Genomic DNA, 11372 nt, shown 5'->3' on the forward strand with positions numbered 1-11372 from the left:
AACAATACATATATGACTAAAAACAAATCAAGACCACAATGATAATATTTGTTAGGATTTAGTTAGGAATTAATTTAATTAATTAACTGATTCATTTATTTACTTACTTTTTTCAAAATCACTATGACATTTATTTTCTGTTATAAATAACTATAATATTAAATATATCTATATTATCTAACATGAAAAATCATGTGTTTTGCTTTAAAGCTTTAAATGAAAATCTCCAAAATGCACCATATCATGAAATGTGCGTGTACACTTGACAGCCGTTACAGCATAACTGAACTCAATTGTAGAGAAATTCATGGTCTATCAAAGAGACAATCAAAATCATAACTTCCTCTGTGCAGAGTCTCTGAGATTAAATACCTCACCGGCCAGCTCATCCTTTAGGAAAACATATCCCGAATGTTCATAAATAAGCAGAAATAACAGGGGATATGTGGGAGTAAAGTAGTACAGATGTGAAATGTAAAGCCTTAAGGTTTATGTGACCTGGACATTCTGAGGACATAAGAGGGACTCTGGAACCAACAGATGAAATGACTTCAGTTAACCGAGGCCCTGGAGAAGATATTATGTACTATACATCTTATGCCGTCCAAAGCCAAAAAGGCTATCTTGGCAAACACTCGAAGAGTTCTGCTCTAATTTACAACTCCGATATACAAGTTGACTCCTGCTAAGAGAAAAATGTAAATCCCCAAACATTAGAACAAGGCTACCTTTGTTTTTGCCTGGATCAGCAGTTTTCCAGATTAGCAGCACATTATTCTAGGTGTGTGTGTGTGTGTGCATTTGTGTTACGTTCTGGATTCAGACTGAATTTACAGTTGCTGAACACTAAAAACCAACTTGATTAGCTTGATCGAAAAATGTATTATATCAATCCTCTGCACATATATATGGAATGTGGCTCTTTATAAAGTACACTATCTAATAAATAATATAAATAAAATCAGTCAGAGATTTTCAATGTCTCAGACGTTAGATGGATTTTTAGCATCTGCCAAGGGAAAGTCCAATAAGTTAGGACAGACATAGCAGCCTGAGTCAGAATAGACAGATGATATGTACTGAGTTTACTGTGGGAGTAGTTTGAAAGCTAGAAGAGTTACATTTGGAAATATTGGTTTCTGTGATGTTGAAAAAGCCCTAACCCTAGTTTACGCTAGTTTATTATGTTGATTTTGTTAAGACAGCATAATAGTAGTATTGTCTCGAGTTGATTGTGTCATTTGTTTGTTGCTTTGGATGAATGCGTCTGCTAAATGAATAGATGCAAATGCAAACGTATCAACTCATTGCATCTCTAGCTATGACTCTCTCTGTGCTACATGCTTCTTTCGAGTTGTTATTCATGTGAAATTAAATGCATGCTTGCAACATCTTTTAACATCTAGACAATTTCAGTGCCAGACTAAGAAAAAGTACATTTGCAAACATTTGTAGCTAGTAAAAATGTCATGTTAATGCTAATGTTAATATGCACTATAGACTAAATAATGCAAAGTCTGTAACCATAATCCATTATTTAGAATATTTATAGAGAAATTAAATCTTAAACAAAATAAATTAATAAACTAAAAGGTCTGTAAAAAAACATGGGGAAATGTAAGTGTAGTTATTCAAGTTCTGACAATTTGATTAAACATGGGTACAAAAACATGGAATAGAATGGAATCATTGACAGTAAGATCAGCAAAATGCATCTAAAAATACAAAGGGTAGATTTTCATGTTATGCCAACCATACACCACATGACAGCAAGAATAAAACAAAACACCAGAAAAATATCAAACCAGAAATCAATACTTGGCATTTAGGTTTTTGTTTCCATCTATGGTTGCGACATGTCTGGGTTCTGTCATTTAATTATTTTAGTCAGAGCTGAAGCACGCTGAGCTGGGATGCTGTAAAGACTGACTGGTTACTGACTAATACACACACTGCCGAGTCAAAGTGACCCCTAAATCATGCTTTCCAAACATTCACCTTCATCACATTAATGGGCCTTGAAATGATTTTTACTCATTTGTCCCATTCATACATAAACACATGCTGGGTGAGAATGACTCCCAAAGGGAATGATGTATATAATTTGATGGCCTTTTGCGGCACTTGATACATTTCTTTACTTCAACAGCAAAAAAACTTATCTTTAGTGAAATAAAAACACAAAGCCATTTATCTTGTTGACACACGGCTGACAGGCCTTTTCCACGGCATATCTACGGCAAATCATTTAATGGCGACGATGGTGTTAATGAGCTTGATAAGGTGTCACGGTATGGCAGTCAGTTATAGCACAACATTTCATCGGATGGCCCAATGTGTAATTGTGTTAATCTCATGTGAGGGATCGCTGTGAGCTGTTGGAATTTCCCAACCCGCTGTTGTAATAACAAGAGGTCAGAACTCTGTGTTTTGCAAGCAGTGGTTCAATCATGCGTTGTAGAAATTAGTTAAAATATGATATTTAGATTTAAAAAAGAGGTGATTTGCAGCTTTTTTAAGTTGTAGGAGAAATGCAGCTGTAGATGAACCTTATTGTTTAATGTGTGTTTCTGGACTCCCCCTCATTTCCCATTCTATAATGAGATCTCTGCTATGGAGCCTAATTCATCACGGCCTACTGGGGTACATTTCATCTTGATTACAATGACAATTTTATCATGCTTTGTAAACATCTCATGAGATGTATTCTTGTTCAACATCAAACTTCTCTGCGTTCAGAAAGAACTTTGCTTTTGTTGCAACACGAAGTGAAGAAAAAAGTCATTTTTCTGAAGGTTTTGTACTTTAGGCAAATAATATCAAGATGACTGATCACAAAAATACTGATGCACTTTTTCTATTTTTTTATGCTATACACAAACCACACGCACAAAAACTTTGTCTGAAAGATGGAAAAGCCCTGTGTGTGCATTTCAGCAGTTAAAATAATAATTCAATACTTTTATATGTTGAAGTCACCAAGTGTGCAATTATTTGATTCAAAATACAGTAAAATCTAAACATTGTGACATATTATTCAAATGTAAAATAGCTGATCTTTATTTTGATGTATTCTAAAATGCAATTTATTAATGTGATAACAAAACAGAATTTTCAGCACTCTTCACTGTCACATTCAGAAATCCTAATAATATGCTAATTTAGTGCTGAAGAAACATTTCCTAAGTTCAAAATAATGTAGGAATTAAAGTATTAATTTATGCATTAAAAAGCATACTCACTTAATTTCTGACGGGAAATTAGTTGCAGTCAATAATTATTTGCTTAGTCATTTGTTCAAGATCATTAGACATGACATGCAAATTGAAACCTGATCATTTGGTTTCAGACAGTCGACGTGTAATGTTTTAAACTTTAAATCTAAGTCAAAACACCCAAGCTTTATGCCTGGAGACACACAATTAGTAAGGTATTTCATGCATTTAAAAGTTTGATGGCAACACTGACACTATGTGGCTGCAGGGGAAATTGCATTTTTGGTATGGCTTTCATCAAAGCCTTTCAGACTCCACTAACAGGAATATGCTTCGTGTGATCGTTCATGAGAAACACTGAGAGGATGCAGAAATTGGACTCATTGACCTTTGCCTTTTGAGGGAGATGATAAATGAGGTCAGAGGAGTGGTGGCATCAGCTGATGACAGGAGGAGCATCAGTGGAGTCTGTGTAGCTTCATGCTGGAGAGAGCCACAGACAAGAGCTCCAGCAGTGAGTCAGAACCACCATCTCAAACCGTCCTTGTAGTCCTTGTAGTCTATTGCTATCTCCAAAACATAGCTACACTCTAATAAGATGGTAGAGATCATAACTGATCCTAAACTAAAGAACCTGTTTCATCTCTGCCGTTTCCCAGTCAAAAGGATCACAAAATAAATTACCCATGAGTCCCCTCTGGGTACAGAGGGATTCAGGAGGCTCTCGGGTGGCTTATCTGATGAGTCACTTCATACTGGGAAAGAGAACTGATTCCTGTTACGAGTTAGTAGAAGAAAGTAATCTAATTACAAGAAACTGAAGTCATAGTTCACGCTGTTACGCAAAACCTGAAATACAGTGAAATGGAGAAAAATTAAATAAATACACAAAAAAACATCTGTTCATAAAAAAAAAAAAAAAAAAAATCCAGGAACATAAAACAAATCAATGATAACAATAATCTATGAATATGATTAGCATCTGCATCTTCCTAAAATATATGGGCTGATATATATTTTCATTGATACTCTGTATAAAAAAAGTCAATTGTAAAAAGTGTTTAATAAGTGTTAGACAGACAGAAAGACACATAGATCGATAAAAAAAATATTAATTTCTTAAGGGCACATTTATGATATTAATAAATCTGTTAAACATGTACCATAATTACCATAAAGTGTGCTCATAACCTGAACTCACAGCTCATGCAAAGGGAAATAAAACAAACACACACACACACATACACACACAAACACTATAAATATATAAATAAATGAGGATGTAAAATAATCATGTTATACATTTCCTTCATATCTTAAGTATACACTTCATTTAACTAAACGTGTGTGCATTACAAAATTAAATTAATATCTTAAGTGTGTACTTATTAAATTAATGACATATGTTTAACATGCACCACAATTACTGAAATTTAGATTGCGACCCTTTGAAGCAAAGGTGTATCAGGACTGTTTGCACACTAGACGGGCCCTGTGTTCAAATTCCCGTCATTTAATCTCTGGGTGATCCTCAGGTTTAGAGAGTTACAGGCCTGAGCCCCTCTCATTATTTCTGATTGCTCCAGTCTTTGTTCCTCTAAGCAGCGCTTCATAAAACTCTATGAGCGGAGATAGAGCCTGACAACCATGGTGTTTCTGTGGGGCCCTCGCTGCACTTCAGATGGATTAGAAAAAGCCGCAAGTGGATGACTGCAGAGCCTGCCGTTCTGATGAGTGTGTCCTTGTGAAGGACACACAAGACTAATACCCTGCAGCTGGGATCTATTAGATCATCACATAAAACAAATTGGTGGTTTTTATCAGCAGTTCTGACACAAGCAGACGCTGCATATCTACTGTACATTATGAATCACTGCTAAACTATCAAATTTAGAGGTTCTCAGGATTATATCAATCCATAAGAGAACCAGATGAGAGCTTCAGGTGCACACACATGCTTCTCAGAGCTGATTTACTCCAGTTTAAAGGAGTGCACAACATGTTCTCCTCTACGTCTCTGTAGGTTGAGTTGAAGGACACCAGAAGAATTTTTCATAGCATTTGACATCTGAAACGCTCCCTGTCTGTAATAACAAGGGCTGCTCCTGCACCTTCTGACTATGTGGTTATTTTTTGCTCTGATTTTGAGGAGCGCATGAAATCATTACAGTTCTTACGCAAGATGGTAAGCTCATCATTATGTCAGTCAGGGCTTTGCTTTAAAATGAAGACATCTGTTCTTCTGACAAATGGAATATAAATGATGGACACAAATAAAGGCAAGCACAATGAAAGTCATCTTAAAGTAATATCATTTTAATTTCATCCACTGATGATTGCAAAAATTGAGCAATTACTAACAACCTTCATTGAACTTTAATATAAAGATAATATATAATAGGAAAATTGTGTATATATATATATATATATATATATATATATATATATATATATATATATATATATATATATATTTATATATATAATTCAAAGCATTCTATGGGGTTCAAAAGTCCAAGACCACCCTTAAATCTACAAATGCTCTCTCCCTACCTTTATATGTAAAAACATACAAACACACAATTATATTAATATATTTGAAGAAAATACCATAAATATTTATTTTAATAAAAATGTAATAATATGTAATGTAAAAATGAAAAATAGTAAATAAAACTATTTTCACTAGTGGTCTAAAACATCATCCCAACAAGCTGTAATGAACTCCACAGTAGGGTTTTACAAATTTATATTTTTCAAAAGTCGTCTTTTCAAAAAATGTATATATTTCAGTAAAGTTATTTATACACGGCTAGCTATGTCTGAGGAAAGCCGTGTGTCAGAGGGGTAGCATCAATCTTTTAAAAAAGGAAATGGAGGAGAGATTATAGCTGTGAGCAGAACAAATAGTTTTTAAGAGCCCATAGATCTTTTCTCTCACTGTGGTCGTTTTTCTTGAGAGGAAATTTGTGGAATGCAATATTTCACTAAGCCAGAAGCTGCACTGTAATACATTACCTATTAAAACTATACCTATGTACTTCTTAAAGAAGAGTAAATAATTTCACAGTTTAAATGAGAAACAGCGCTGAACTGGCAAGATGGAGATGTTGTACAGAATTAGGCCATCCGTATCCTTCAGATATAGTCTCCGTGGACTTTTATTTGAATGTGTTTCTGAAGAGAAAAAACACTGCCATATGTTTCTGCAATAGAAGAACCATAGTAAAAAATGACCCCTAAACTTTTTTATTTGTTGAGTAATGGCTAATGGGGTCTCACTAAAGCAGATCTCCCTTTGCTTGTTTAGAAATGTGTGTTGCTTTATTTCTGAAGAGCTATTGACACAGGACTAGCAATTATATATAGCAAAGAAATATCGAAACGTGTCTGCAAAATGAAATCCCATCAGACAGAATGACTTTAACAAGTGGGTTTTAAAGTTGCATGTTTATTCTCCATTGCACCTCGTCTTGCACCAGTCACATTACAGATAGTGGTGATAAATGAGTCAATTAGCTGTGGGCGGACTGCTGGAGTCTTGGATTAAAAGAGAGTCATGGAAGACTGTAATGAGCCAGGCTTCTGTCATTGGACTGATTTGTCAGAGAGATTAATGAGAGTAAATGAACAGCTTTTTGTGTGGAAGAGTGTAATACAGCCCAACCGTTTAATTGGCATCAACTATAGCTATCAGACAAAAGAGCTGCTTCCACAAACAAAAGCAGTGATGATTAATATGCATTTATTAACCGACCCGAAAAATGAAATGTAGCTGTAATTTGCAGGTAAAAGCAATTTGCTGTCTATCTGAAAGCTACACTGCCCCCTTTTGGAGACGTTTAGAATGGTGACGCTCTCCAGAGAACAGAATGATATACAGTATCATTACCATTTGCAATGTAGTGTATTACCAGCTCAGCAGAAAGTTGATTAGGACCCAAGTGTACAACATCTCTTAAACCATAATTCACCTGTGAGGTTGCCAAATCCCTGTCATGACAATTATAGCGGTAATCCGTAATCATGTAACCAACTGTTGCACTAGTACTATATTTTTATGTCTCAAAACAGCCAGTGCATATGAAGAGAAAACACTCTCGTAACACACATGACCCTGAAGTGCTATACTAATAAATTCAGAATGTAAGGACACCTCCTGGTCCATTTTTACCCACTTCATTTGGCTGTATGTTGTGAATTTTATGGATCATGCATGAGCCAGACTGGAGCCCGCTAAAGTCAGCGGCAGCTGGCAGTCACCGGCACAGTTGCTCTGCCAGTCTGGCTGTCTTTAGAGACTGAACATTTCTGAACAGAGCTCAGTGAATTCTGTCATGGCTCAGTGGTGGTCTACAATTCAGATCGCACGCAGCAATTAATCAGGATCTGAAAGGTAATTTACCAGACTGCTTTACTGCTTCACCTAAACAATGTATTACCTTAATTTGCTTCCTGTAAACCTAGTGTGACTTTGCTCAAAGACAGTTTAATGGTAAGCAGGATGCATTATGCTCCAAAAAAGTTGTAAGACAAGTGTTTTGGGCCAGAGGTGATATTAAACAGTGTGTCAGAAACACCCATGCAAATAAATAAAAGGCTAGTTAGTTATGAATCCACAACATGTTTAGGAAAAGCGAGAGGAGACCATGACCAGGCTTGCACAAGATGTTGGCACCATGCCACACATTTAACTGCTAATACTCAAACATGTAACTCAAAATGGCTGCAAACCTTTTATATTCTAAAATTACATTCTGCAGGAAAGTATTTGCTGGATGTTTTTGTTAGAAGCCTGAAAAACCAAATACTGGCTATGTATAATGGAGCATTTCCCCTTAATGAAAGGAACAGTCAAAACCTACATTGTCAGCAGTGACAAAATCAATGAAGACTACGGGGTGATGAATGAAGACTTTGGTAATAAATAACATCTTGCACTGATACATGTGTAATGAGATCGACACAGAAATGGTAGTTTTACCATCCTAAGTTAACACAAGCCTAAGTATGGTTAACTGGCTAAGTGACAAAATCTAAACTAAAGACAGCGATAACCAGAACTTTTTCATTTTAGGATCTTAAGTTGCAGATGAGATTACGCAAGCATTCATGTCAAAATAATGGAAAACACCAGGCTCATAAAAGGTGTTTGGGCACAGACCAAAAGAGCTGCATGGCCTTCATTACACATTCCTCTTCAACAGAAATCTTTCGAAATGAACTGAAAGAAAAAGAATCAGAAGATGATGAATTTCTCATTTTGCCCTTGAGTTTATGTTTGGAAGCAACCCCAGGCTCCTTACTCTGAAGGGAGCTGTTGCTTCCAGACTCTCGATCTAACCTTAACCATTGCAGATCTCTGTGTTCTCTGTGTCAAGGTCATCTAATAAGATAAAACTAGTTTTATTGGAGAGCTTTACTTTACATTTAGTGGAACACAGCTCAATTAAAGCAGTAGCCTATTTTAGAGATATTTTTATTGTCTCCCATGAATTCTTAATAAATAACAAATGTTTTAGAGATTTAAGTGCAAGTTTTTGTCACATATCCTCCCTTTTTAAGTTCTGAGCCGAGATCTGGGTTTATAGAAGTTTGCGAGGTGTTGCTCTGGAAATATTATACTTCTGTCATGAAACAGACAGGAGACGACACTGCATAAGCATTACATGAAATACGACAGAATCTATTATGTTCATCAAGCACTGATGCTTTATTTACCATAACACTCCTCAACCCTGTTAAAAATACTATAAATATGACCTAGTTTTGCTGAATGGAGTGTTAATTATGTCTGCTTATTCTTCTAGCTTATACTTTATAATATTTCTGTTGTGTTTTCATTTCCTTTCAATCATTGTATAAACCATGCCAAAGACATCATTTTTAAAGTGCTACATTGTTTTTGGGAAAAACAAACCCCCCAAAGGTCTATAACCCTGTGTGCCATGAACACTGATGTCCTAGGCATAAAACATAATCATTCTCACAATCAAAACAGGAAACTAAATATGAATGACTTGACAATAGAGGTGAGAGGCTTCCCCTAGAGGACATCTTTCTGACCCTGAAAAGGCAGTGAACTCTGATCTCGGACGTTGTGACGGCCGTCAACATTTGCTTATGATGGAGTAAACTGAAAATATTTCCACAGAATAAGGTTGCTTTAACCTATTCTCCAGAAAGTACATCATTACTCACAGAATTTTGATTTCATGCCCAGGATTACAAAATGAAAACAAACAAACAAATATACAAACAAACAAAAAAGACTGTCTGGCATCCAAAGCCCATTTAAACTCAGTCAAGCAAACAAGAGGGAATGACTAAGGAGACCCCTGAGATATTTTTAGCCATTGATAATGTGTTTTTTGGAAAGCACGCTGAGCACCCTATAAAACATAAATTTTTAAATTGTTATTTGATTAGCAAACACTATTATGACTTCTGAGTGTTGTAATTTGTAGTCCTAAATGGCCTTATTAAGCACAAGTATTTGCACTTTGATGGAACATAAATAAATTTTTTATACATTCATTTTTCATTTTATTTTGAACTTTAAATTATTGAACGTGCTTGACTGGTGAACCAATAATGTCTCACAGGCTGATAATACGGCAGAGCCAACATCTACAGTTAAACCCTTGTTTTCACAGACGGAGGACTAAACGTGCCAAAAATGAACTCCCACCTGCAATATAAGTTTGAATACACGGATTTAAACACCGGCAGGATAAATGGACAGGGAGCCAAAAGAAACAAACAGACAAGAACAAGCGTATGGAGCCAAGGCAGTGGTGTGGCCATCCGCAGCTCATCTCTCACACTCCTGTAGAGCCCAGCTGAGCAGAATGACAAACAAAAACTCTCAAAGATGAGCCACTGGGGCATTAAACCCTATTATTACACATGGTATAGATAAACATTGGCCATGTTCTGCTGTTATTTCAATGTCAAAGTAAAGGTTTATGCCTGCAACCTAAAGATGGTGGTTTTAATGTTACCGCAGGAGCCAATGTCTTCCCACAGAGGAACAGAAGTCCTGCAAGGCTGTGTGGTCATGTCAGCAAAGCTTTGATTAAGATTAAACGGTGTTTTCAGGTGATAATTTGTATGTATTGATTGAAACCAGATGAATTTTAAACTACATTTAACAGCTGTGAGTGTTTTAAATCACATCTGAGCTGCCACGTCATACTTATCAAAGTCAAAATGATTTATTCACAGTACCTATTGGAATATAAAAGCGCAGTGAATAGCATATTTATAAAGTCTAGACACTTTTTTATACCCATAAGCCTAAATAGTTACAGTAAATACTCAAAATGTGTTTCAGTTAATAATATTTTGCGTTTACATTATTCCAGATGTGATAAGTAACACTGTTGTGTTAGTACACCATGTGTGTGCTGATTCTGTCATTAAATGCTAAATGACTATACAAATGTTTGTAAACAGAAGTAACAATGCAGACATTTCCATATTAAGTCTCTCTGACAAATGTTCTCCATCTGTCTTATCTGAGATGTCTGCTGACGCATTTTTGCCAAATATTTCTCTGACAAATCCGAAGGAGTTTTGTCTCCTTCATGGGAAAACTACTCTCTTTTCAGCCATGGATTCCGCTGGACTGTGATAATGTAATAATCAGCCTGTCACACGCTACGGATGTAAAAACACAAAGGGCTTCAAGCTTACAATATTTAAACAAAACTTTAGATTGACAAGGCACAATATCCTTCTACTGTGCAATATTTTATAGGCTACATGGTTTGGACTGCTTCAAGACTGTAAAGACACAAAAAAAAGCATGGCACTCCAATCCATCTCATCTAAATGTATGGGAAAGGTTCCCAGATTTGCAGTTTTAAATCCAACCTAGTCTCACTGGAAAAATGTGCTTCTACCTACATTTTCCAAAAACACACAATTCTTTGCAGAGTCCAGATAAAATCAACAGCAGAAGCAGAAAAATGCCAGAGTTTTATTCCTAGTTGAACAAACTGATTATGGGGTAGATGATGAACTTTCACCATAATGCATCACATAACCAGCTCCATATGTAAACTTGCTTGGTAGCTCACCTGGTACAGCCTTGCACTTGCAATGTGGAATGCTTGTGTCCTGTGAAATTTGAGTCAGGGTGATACAAAAGGT

The sequence above is a fragment of the Puntigrus tetrazona genome, chromosome 13 (genome assembly GCF_018831695.1).
Source record: "Puntigrus tetrazona isolate hp1 chromosome 13, ASM1883169v1, whole genome shotgun sequence".
Lineage (NCBI taxonomy): Eukaryota > Metazoa > Chordata > Actinopteri > Cypriniformes > Cyprinidae > Puntigrus > Puntigrus tetrazona.